At 42.4% G+C, this 11231-nt stretch overlaps 1 long non-coding RNA gene across 2 annotated transcripts; it reads left to right on the top strand.

Moving 5' to 3' along the window:
* The first annotated feature begins 4928 nt into the window (after positions 1 to 4928).
* On the top strand, positions 4929 to 10961 carry LOC129743737 (uncharacterized). 2 transcript variants are annotated; one of them, XR_008736672.1, is made up of 4 exons: positions 4929 to 4960; positions 5032 to 5098; positions 5629 to 5831; positions 10602 to 10961. It is a non-coding gene; the product is annotated as an uncharacterized LOC129743737 (long non-coding RNA). The 2 variants fall into 2 exon arrangements; XR_008736671.1 differs by having other exon boundaries at positions 10599 to 10961.
* Positions 10962 to 11231: the final 270 nt, after the last annotated feature.

The following is an 11231-nucleotide window of genomic DNA, read 5'->3' as shown; positions in this document are numbered from 1 at the left end:
TTAATTTTCATGCAAAATGAATTTAAAATGCGTGATACGTCGAGATCAGGTGTTATCTTGAGGAAAAAAATTTGGCTAAAAATCTTGCTTCGGTTAATACACTTTTTAATGAAATTTAATCTTTATTTATTTTTTCCTTATGGTCTTCCAGAAAAATGGTAAGGGTTGACAAAAGAAGAATTTGGTTTTGGTTCCGACCTTACTATGGAAAACAAAACGATTCGCTATAACTTCAAGGATAACTTTTCCCTCGATTAACACCATTAAATTGGAAACCAAGTTAAACGATAGGGAACGAAAGCCTGTTAAGCATTTTAATAAATTCGAGTGCATTACTTTCTAACCCGCTTCCTTTCGCTTCGCTCCTGGGACTCGTTCGTAGATGACTGACAAAATACTCCAATTATATGCATCATTAGCATCTTCATTGTCCATCGTTTTGTCAGTGCCACTACTGGAACGATTTTCGAATGCTACCGCAAAGAAAGTTTCCCTTCTTGGAGGGGCAAGAAAAGCATAGTTTCGTTTGCACCAGGAACGTTCCACCCGGATGCTTCGGAGCGCTTCCACTGTAGGGTGCAGTGACTTTGAACTAGTATCGCGTGGTAAAAATTTTCTTTAATGAACAAAATAAATCAAATTTTCATTTTTAAACAGTTTCATCGGTCATTATCAACTGATGGCCCATCTGGCTTGGTTCAATTTACCCCCACGCAACTTAATGCACCGTTTGGGGAAAATACCATTCTAAAACCCACTTCCCCCAATCCAGTGGAGAAGATTGACATCTTGACTGAGTGATTCCGTAAACGAAGATTGACTTGGGTGAAGCTGCTTCTGTGGGAATCGTCGTTTTGGATTCGCCATTGTCCATCGACTCGCTCGTCCTGAAGTGTGACATCTAATCATTCATCCCTCTTCTGCTGTAAACGGTATCGATTTTTCCTTCGTGTCGAAAAGAGGAAAGAATCAATCTCTATGGATAGAGTATAAATTTTAGAGCCATGTTGCGGTGTTTGGCCTACAATCTCCACAACATGAAATTTTGAGAGCGTCAGCTTTTCAGGTATGAAAACATCATGCTTTACATTATTGGTTGTAACTTTAAGCAGGGTCTCGTTAAAAATTCATCCACTCCCAGCTGATGAGCCATCAACATAGTCAAGGCGTGTTTACTCTATGTGGTCCATGGCTAACAAATTCCTTTGGAACCTTCGACACTCACTTTCTGATCCATGGAACAACAAACTAGATCGGTTCACAGGTTTTGGCTTTAACACACTTTTTTCAACTATTCATGGTATACTGGTTTGGAAAAAAAACACATAACGAAGAACTATTAAATGAGTTTGCCATTAAGAAGTTTATGAAAATATATTTTAAGATGAAGAGTTTGCTACTATAAAATTCCCAACATTTGGCAGAGGCATGGTTAACAAACTGTGTTTTGGAAACAAAACCGCTGGGGATTATAATTTCCCGAATCTCTCGTGGACATTTGATTAAATCACCAACGGATACATTCCTGTGAATGCATCAACCGATCAAGAACTCGCAGTTATAGAAACGACTTTAGCTGTTGGCCTTGCTCAGATATGCTCCAGAGAAAACGTGAACGGTAGAGTTCTCGATCTGATTTTTACAAACAGACCTGAAGTAACCGAAACTTTGGACCCGCCAATTTCCATTTTACCAACGGACCGACATCACAGACCTTATGGGATTCTTATCGACTGCCCCGATGATAATGCCACAACTGACAACGATATCTATCGTATCGATCTTGACTTTAGAAGATGTAATTCTGTACCCGTTCTTGAAGCCCTAACATCTATCGATTGGCTGCACCTTCTAGGCAGTCTTTGCCCTGACGATGCTGTTTCCGTTTTTTTCGAACACTTGCTAAGGACAGTCGCGCTTCACACTCCAAGAAAACGCCAGCTCCGATACCAGCTGTACAAGCAACCATGGTGGAATGCTGAGCTTCGTTGCTGTAGAAATAAATTACGCAAGTTGCGCAAAAAATACTTCAGAAATAAAACTGATGCGAACAGAACCGAACTTGTAACAAAGGAAGGCGAATACTCCGAGCTACGTTATACTGTTTTCAAGAGATACATCCGTAATATGGAGAGCGGAGAGAGAAATGAAAAATGACCCGTCAGATTTCTGGAAGTTTGTCAAATCTCGACGTCACTCCAACAATTTTTCCATCGCGAGCTACTTTTGAAGGTCATTCCTCTGAAACTACTGCCGAATCCGCTAATCTGTTCGCCGAATTCTTCAAAAGCGTCCACACTTCACAATCACCGCCTGCCTCTAACGAATACCTTGAAGCATTGCCCAGCTTCGACGTCATTTTACCTCAGCCAATTCTCACCCAACATGAAGTTTTGTCTTTTGTCGGTTAAGGTCCCGGTCCAGACGGTATTTCTCCGTTTCTCATACTGAACATTGCCGCTTCGATCGCCGAGCCATTACGGATAATTTTTAATTTTCAATCGATCGCTTACTGATGGTGTTTTTCCTAGTGTTTGGAAAATGGCTGCTGTAACTCCTATTCACAAATCAGGAAATTTACATGATGTGACAAATTACAGACCGATCTCAATACTCTGCTGTTTATCAAAGGTTTTCGAAAAAATTATGTATGGAAGACTGTACAACGCCGCCAAACCGATAATATCAGAATATCAACACGGGTTTGTGCACAAAAGATCAACTGTTTCCAATTTGTTGTGCTACTCTAATACACTGCATTCGGCTATGAGCAAAAAACAACAAGTTGACGCTATCTACGTGGACTTTTCTAAAGCATTCGACAAAGTACCGCACGAGCTCGCAATAAAAAAAAATCGCACGCTTTGGTTTCCCGTCGAGGTCCACATCGTGGCTGTATTCTTACCTGACGAAACGCCAAGCATTTGTGAACTTACGAGGAATCAGATCTCAGCCATTCGAAGTTCCGTCCGGCGTCCCTCAAGGAAGCCACTTAGGTCCACTCATTTTTATACTCTTCGTTAACGACCTTGCTTGGACACTCAAATCTTCGAAGTTGATGTACGCAGACGACCTTAAAATATACCGAATTATTAGATCACTTGTGGACTGTGCAGCACTTCAAGCTGACATCTTGATACTTGTAACCTTGGGTCGGCTACTGCCCAGCACTACTAAGACCCCCCCTTCAATGAGCCCCAGGGTCGGCTTTTCGCAAATTAACAACTGCAAGGAAACGCTAGCAATACAATTTCGAGCTTCGCTCGCCAACCTTTATTCCGACTTGTCGACAAATTTTCCAACTATCCCCAAGTGACTGTGCATAAACGCTCCTACCTTACTCTTCTGCTTCGGGCCCTTCGTCTTTGGTTTACCCCTTCTCACGCCGTCGGATGTCCCGTGTCTCCTCGTAGTTGTTGAAGGAGGTACACTCGTGGCTTAGGTGGGTTCGTAGCGCCAGACTCCGGCACGGTGGGGTGGAGCTTACCAAGTAGCTACGGCGGGCTGCTAGGGTTCCTCGGAGGCACTTCTGGTAGGCCTCTAGAGGAGTTTGGAGGAACACGAGCGGTGCAAACTCCGAATTAAAACCTCGGGGTCCTGGTGAACAGTGGAAGGAAGCAAAATGGCGTCAGGTCGGGTATATAGGTATCCACGGGGTTGTACGGTTACCTGGCCGGTTTTTCACGCACACTTAAAATCGGTTTTCACGGTGCGAACTGCTGTTTGGCTTAACGCGCCTTAACTTCAACTTTTAGAACAGCGTCAGCGATGGTTTTATTTGCCGAGAGAAAACTTTTAGCATTGAACCTGTCTTTCTCCGCGTTGCACCATGAAATGGCCATTTTGGACCAGTACAATGCCCCTCATACCCGACCGATGACCGCCCCTCCCTGCGTCGCTGACCCTTTCTCTCGCATCCTGCTTCGTGATCCTTTCATCCTTACTGCGGCCCTGCTCCATTATAGCACGCTCATGCTGCCCTCTGTTGCATGCTAGCTCCTGCCTGTCACTTTTATGCTGCTGGGCTGCGTCCGGGATGTTTGAGGTCTAAAGGCTGGTCCGTTTCACTCTCCACTGAATCACTAGCACTTCCTCGACATTTAAATATTAGCGTTAGATTTAACGTTACCGCGACGAATCCTAGTAATCTTGAACAGTAACTTTCACATGGTTACACTCTCCTCCAGCTCGGGTAAAAAAAAATATTAGCAAGCTAATATTTTTTTTCATATTACCACGCAAGAAACCGCCATACTAAAACACATAGCTCTGAACCAGACGGACTCTAAACCGAACTTGACTGCGTTCTATTTTTTTTAACCAAAAAACCCGCTTCGGAATTCCTCCAACCTCCGAAAAGATCGAGATAGGTTCATTAAGGAAGTGAAACCAATTCATAGTGCCTGTTGTGGAACGGGGTCATAAGTTATCATCGTTGGCGAGCCAACTCCTCTCTATTTCAAGGCCAGGCCTCTACTGACCATCAACGTCTTTCGACTCCGGTCTCCAGCGTATCCACGGCAACTAGTTACTAACCAACATTAAGAGATTCGGGAAGCATTGCAAAATTATTTACCTTTAAACTACTTTATACCACAATATAACGACCTATCCTAATTATTATTCTTTAAAATTTACAAACTAATTCTTAAAACTTTACTCTGTTACCTAGTGCACTAGTTTTATTCCGGAATACATAAATAAACTAATGAAAAAAGATTAAAACTAAACGCGTTAAAAAAATTATTTATAATGAACATCAAAAACGTACCACCGTAACTAAACCGTAACAAACATTACACGCAAAATAGTACGTTACTCTATCGGCGTTTCGCCCAGCCCTATTAGAGCTAAAATGATCAATGAATATTTTCGAATGGGAACACTGCTTTGAAGAACTGTCATTGTGAGAAAATTTGTGACAATCATGCAACGGACCAGGAATTTACGGACTGAACTTGTAAGTACTAACCGTGGGAAGTCTGATCCTACAATTTTAATGGCTTTTTCGTTATTTTTCTTTCTCCACAGTTGTCGCTGACATGTTCAGACGATAAATCCCCGGGTGCATACCAACAAAAACGATGGATTCAGACAGGTAAGTGCATTCAAATATGCAGTGTGAACGGTGCTATTCTTGTGCCATGTGGTTTTTTTTGTCAAGGTCAGCTGCCTTTTTTTTCTAGGTCAAGGTCAGTGCCTTGAAGTAGTAGTGGTTAATCGAATTTTTCATATGTGCTACCTCCATTTGATTGTGTCGATCACCCAAAAGCTTATGTTGAGAATTCTTATTAGAATTTACGAACTCTCACACATATGCTTCAGATGCAGCTCAATCAACCTGGGTTGATAGCTGGTGCCGAATCCAATTGGATTCTACTGAAATTGCACCATCGTTATCTTTTTTTGTGACCGATAACATGAAGAATATTTTTGCTGCCAGATAAAGTTTATTGTGTAACTTGTTGACCTTTTTTTTTGGACTGTTAATACTTTCAGACTGTTTTGTTTACGAAAGTATTTGTTGTGAAACACACTAGCCCGCAGCTTGCGAACAATTATGTTTACTTCTGACGTAGAATTCTTGTTTTTTTTTTTTACTAATATTGTTTTTTTTTATGCTTTTAGGTCTGATGCTGAGAATATACCGAGGTCCTTGCCGTGCATATTCGCGACCTGGTATGAGCTCGTTCCTCTTTTGGCTGTGATGACGACCGGGGTATATTGCGGCCCCAGCTTGGCGTTGAAAGACGAACCTGCAGCCGACTGCCTAAAGGACCTTTTGAAGACCCGTTGTCCTACGTCGAAGGTCGGAGCATATCTTTTGTGACGTAAGTTGTACTGTTTTTGTACATTTTTATAATTTTTTTCTAAATTGGTCTTGACGATGTCGAACGTTTTTTTGCTGATGGATTTCATTTGTTCCATCCTTTCTATTTCGTTCTGCTGACTTTCGTCGTCGTTCTCCAAGCGATGATCGCTGCCTCGGGTCACCATTTCGTGGCCGAAAATTATACGGTGGGGTGTGAATTTTGTAGAACTATGTACGGTGTTGTTAAGTACACATTCCATTTCTGAAACCTTTGTATCCCAGAGGCGTTGGTCGAGACGTACATACGAACGAATCATACTGTTTATTGTTCTATTGAGGCGCTCTGCCGGATTTGCTTGGCTGCGATGCCTGGCGTTGGCCCAATGCTGTATTTCATATTTTTTTAGTAAATGCTGAAAATCTTTTGATAAAAAGGTGGACGCATTGTCCGAGATTATAATTTGTGGAACAGCGAGTCGACGAAACCATTGCTCTTCCAAAATGTTGCAAAGACTACTGCTAGCAATCTTCTTCACCGGTACAAGCAGGCAATACTTGGAAAACAAGTCCATTATTACCAGTAAGTGAGCATTACCTTGCTTGGACCGGGGAAGTGACTGAATATAATCCATTGCAACAATTTGGAAGGGCTTGGTTGCGACTCGTTGTTTTCCCATCATCGGAGCTGTAGAGACTGTGGAATGTTTATTCTCTTTGCATGGTTCGCAATTAGCGATGTACTTTTTTATGTCGGCCGACATTCTTGGCCAATAGTAACGCCTTTTAATTTTATCCACACATTTCTCAAAGCCAATATGCAGATTATCATCATGTTCCTCTCTTATAACCCGTAGGCGAGATGATTCTGGAAGGCACTCCTTCCATTCAAACTTATAGTCTAGTAAATCAGACCTTGCTGAAACAAACTTGTAAAGCTTTCCACTATCAATTTTAAAATCCATAAAATTTTCTGGATTTGATTCCACAGATTTTCGAAGGTTGGTGTACCACTTGTCTTGGTTTATGTCAACGGCTTCGATGGAGCGTGACAACGCGTCTGGCACAATGTTGTCCTTCCCTTTTCTGTGCCTCACCTCCATGTCGTACTGTTGGAGGGTGATGCTCCACCTGCTAAGCCTAGAGGACGATTTCCACTTTGCCTTCATGATGAAGGTCAAAGCTGATGAGTCGGTGACGAGAGTAAATCGCGTTCCCTCGATGTACCCTCGGAACTTTTCGATGCAGCGGAGCGCCGCTAATCCCTCCTTCTCGGCTGCGTGGTAGTTTAACTCCGCCCCTCTAAGCTTCTCAGAGTGGTAAGCAATCACACGCTCCTCTCCGCCCTGAACTTGCGTTAACACTCCTGCAATAGCGATGTCGCTGGCATCGGTTTGCACTGAGAATGGTAACGCAAAGTCAGGGTTTGCCATGACTGGTGCTGAAATAAGCCGTTCTTTGATGGCTGTGAACGCCTCTTCTGCTGCTCTGTTCCACTGGACTTTTTTTGGTTTGCTTTTAAGTAGATCAGTGAGCGGTCCAGTGAGTTGGCTGAACTTGTCGATGAACCTGCGGTAGTAATTAATCATACCGAGGAATCGACGAAGTGCTCTCACTGAAGTAGGGACCTCATAACCCAGGATCGCTTGGACTCGATCCGGGTTAGGTCGTAAGCCTTCTCTGGTTAAGACATAGCCTAGATAAGGTAGCTCAGAGCAACAGAAGTTTGATTTTTCGACGTTTATTTGTAGGTTGGCATTTCTTAATCGAATTGCCAAATCGGTGAGTTTTTCCAGGTGTTCCTCGAACGTGTGGCTGGCCACTACGATATCGTCTATGTATACGAAAATCGATGGCTCTAAGGCGCCATACCCTAAAACGCGATCGAGCACTTTGGAAAGGGTCGCTGTTGAGTTGACCAGTCCGAATGGTAGCCTGCAAAACTGGAACAATCCGAGGCCTGGAATCGAGAACGCTGTATATTTCCTAGATTCTTTTTCCAGGGGAATTTGCAGAAATGCTTGAGTGAGATCGACTGTGGATAGAAAAGTAAACGGTCCCAGATGGCTCAAAATTCTATTTTGATGTGGAAGCGGGTACGCGTCTCTTTTTGTTCGCTCATTTAGTTTTCGCGCATCTAGGCATAACCTGATTTCTTCACTATTGCGCTTACTCACAGGTACCACCGGAAGTGCCCATTCAGAATTGGAAGGTTCTATCACCCCCTCTTCTAGCATTTTTCTGACGGCTGCGTGGATTTTTTTCTGAATTTCTGGGCTCCACGGATACGGATTCTTTCGCACCGGGTTAGCTGACAGAAATTCTTCTTTCATTTCAATTTTGTGTTCAAGGAGGTCCGTTTGGCCTAGCCGACCTGGCACAGCCGCCAGAAAAAGCTTTTTAACTTCCTCCAATCTGATCTTTTGTTCTTCATTAATTACTTCTTTCTGATTCTCATTCTCAACCATTCTTTCTAATGATTCAATTTCTTGGGTAACTGTTGGCCGAATGCCAAAACGTTGCCAGAAGTCGTATCCGAGAATACATTTTCGGTTAAGGTCTGGAGCTATTATTACCGGCAAGATCTTTGTAACGTTGTTAAAAGTAAACGGGACATCGCAGTACCCCAAGACGTTTAACGTTTGACCGGAAGCTGTTTTAAGTGATAATTTCGTGGGTTTTATTTGTAATTTTAGAGACTCTACAATTCTTCTTCCGCCTGCACCAAATACCGTTTTGGCTGCTCCGCTGTCCAGAAGCCCAACAACAGAAACACCCAGGATCTCGACTTTCGCAAATGGCCTAGGATCGTCACTGAGGGTGATGAGCATCGAAGCTATCTCTTCCTCCTCGGTGCATTCCTCGATCACCTGCGAATAGCCTAGATTGCTGAGTATTTCCGCCGCGCTGGCGACTGGGTGAGGTCTTGTGGAGTGTTGCTGACTATCTCGCCTCACTGAGAAGTCCCCGGCCCGTTTTTTATTTCACAATACGGACATTCTGAAACGACGAATCCTGGAAAACCACATCTCATGCAAAAGATGTTCTTCTCCTGCCGGCAATCGTTATGGTTGTGCCCAGGCTCGTGACAATTGAAGCATGTGTTCCTTTTAACTGGGATGTAGGCTTGCACGATGCGTCGAAGCGCGTTCGTGTTGTTTACACCACTAGGACCAGGGTTTTGGAAGTCATTTGTTTTTGGTTTTGGGTTTTCTTTTGGGAAGATTTTAATTTGTGGTAATGGTTCTTTATCATACTGTTTTCCTTTCCATTCTCTTTTAGGAGGCTGCTTATCGAAACCGGAATTGAAATGTTTATTTGGAGGCTTATTTTGGTGAGCATTTGAGGTTCTATTATTGGCCTGGAAGTGGCGCCTATTTTCACCAAGTTCCTCGATCATATTTGTACCGGACCGGATATCACGACGTTTGTATAATTGCCAATTGATTGAGTCGAACTTTTTGCCGAACTCTTTCATTTTGGCAATATTGTCTACATTCGCGGCAAGCGTGGCTATTCGACAATCTTCGCGCGTGTTGCGGAAGAGTGCATCAAACTTTCTTTTTTCATCCCAAGAGTGAGACATGCTCCTAAAGATCCTGACCATGTCCAAGTAAAAGTCTTGGAACTTTTCTCTTGGGCCTTGTTTTCTGGCCACTGCTTGTCGTTCATGGACAAAATCGACGTCGTACGGTAAAAATTCCGCTTTCAATTCCTTTACCAAATTTTCCCACGAACCCAATTCTTCATTGGAATTGACTTCCATTAACCACGATCTTGCTTTATGAATGAAAAGGTGGTGGGCGTTATGGAACAACTCCTCAGCCGAAAATCCTTCGGACCTGGCGTTGAACTCCACGTCCTTAAGAAACTCATTCAGTCTGCGGCCGTTGTCCATGCCATCATAAACGATCTTCCATTTATGAATGGGCCAACGTCTTCCATTCATATTTGTGTGAATGGGTTCTTTGTTACTTTCGGGTACTAACTCAGATTTCTTAATATTTTCATCCTGAGTCCTAACACTACTAAGCGATTCGTTTTTCTGTTTTATCCAGTCTAGGAAATCAACAGGATCTTTCTGAGAGGATTTGGAGGCTTTCTCCGAGCTCATCGCATTTTTCGGTTTTTCAATCCCTGTGCTGTTGGCCGTTTTGTAGCGAGTTTCATTTTGGGCCACCTCAAGGACTTGTAGACGTTCTAAAACTTTTCCTAAAATGACCATCATTTGCTGGTTTTGTCTAACAAGTTCTTGATGGTCGGTCAATGAAACCCCCACAGAAGGACCACCCACTGCCCCTTCTTCTAAGGCGAAATTATTTGGGTTAGGATTATTCACCTCCTGACGTGGACTTGCTAAAGTCCCATCAGTTGGTTCAGTTTGCAACTCCACCTCTAGGTCGATAGGTGTTTCAGGATGCGCTTCAGCACCCTCATCAGTTTGAAGCAGATTATTGAGACTAGCATTTACAATGTCCATCTCTGCTTTCCTCACTTCTGGGAGGTGGGAGGTCAAAGAAAAGTAAACACTGAACAAGTTTACAATACCTGCTGCCACTTCGGCTATGTTTTGTAAATCAGTTTCATTGGTAACTATGCTGCGGAGTCTATTTAGCCGGAAGAAAAAATGAACCAACCTAGTTTTGTAAGATTGTTCTGGTGCTTTCTTTGATCTCCTACCTTCCAGGTGAAGTTTGATGCTCGCAATTTTATCTTCACAGGTGCTGAGCTCTTCTTCCCATGAACCTTCAAACTGATGAATAATGCTTTTATGTTTTTCTTCTTTCAGCAGCATGCGCAAAGACCTTTCTTGCTGTTTTCTCTGAGGCGATAGCGACACGTTCCGAATACGCAACTCGTATTCTAGCTCATCTACGGTTAGATGTGCTACATTCATACCATAGTACTGTAAGGTTAGGTGTGACATTTCCATCTTGTGCGATGCAACAATAAGTTAAACTGAATTAAAATCTAAGCATACACTATGATTGATCAGGAAGCAATTAATTAACAGGAAACCTATATACTATAATTAACAAACGCAACACTGAATTTACACTACTGATACACAAATTAAAAAATAGATAAAAACCGACACGAATGAAAACACAACTATATAATTAAACAGTTTAAAATCTATTAGCTAATCATAAGTATCACAGTGTAAAATAAAGGTTTTGTATTTGTTTGTTTTTTTGATCTGCCCCTATTCGAAAATCAACATTAGGATTTGAAAAGTATTCCGGTATTTAAAATTGATCTATTGCGTGAAAATTTTTCTAGGTAATAATGATGAATCTCTTTTGTTGGATGGTAAGACACTTTCTTTGTTAAGAACGAACCAAGACCCCTCTTTGGTTGAAGAAAATCGTCGACAAGTTTTCGATTATCGTTTTTTGAACACAAGTTAAGGGTTCAGAAT

This window comes from Uranotaenia lowii, chromosome 1 (assembly GCF_029784155.1).
Source record: "Uranotaenia lowii strain MFRU-FL chromosome 1, ASM2978415v1, whole genome shotgun sequence".
Taxonomy (NCBI): Eukaryota; Metazoa; Arthropoda; class Insecta; order Diptera; family Culicidae; genus Uranotaenia; species Uranotaenia lowii.
The sequence above is the reverse complement of the archived record's forward strand: the minus strand, read 5'-3'. Positions and strand labels throughout refer to the sequence as shown.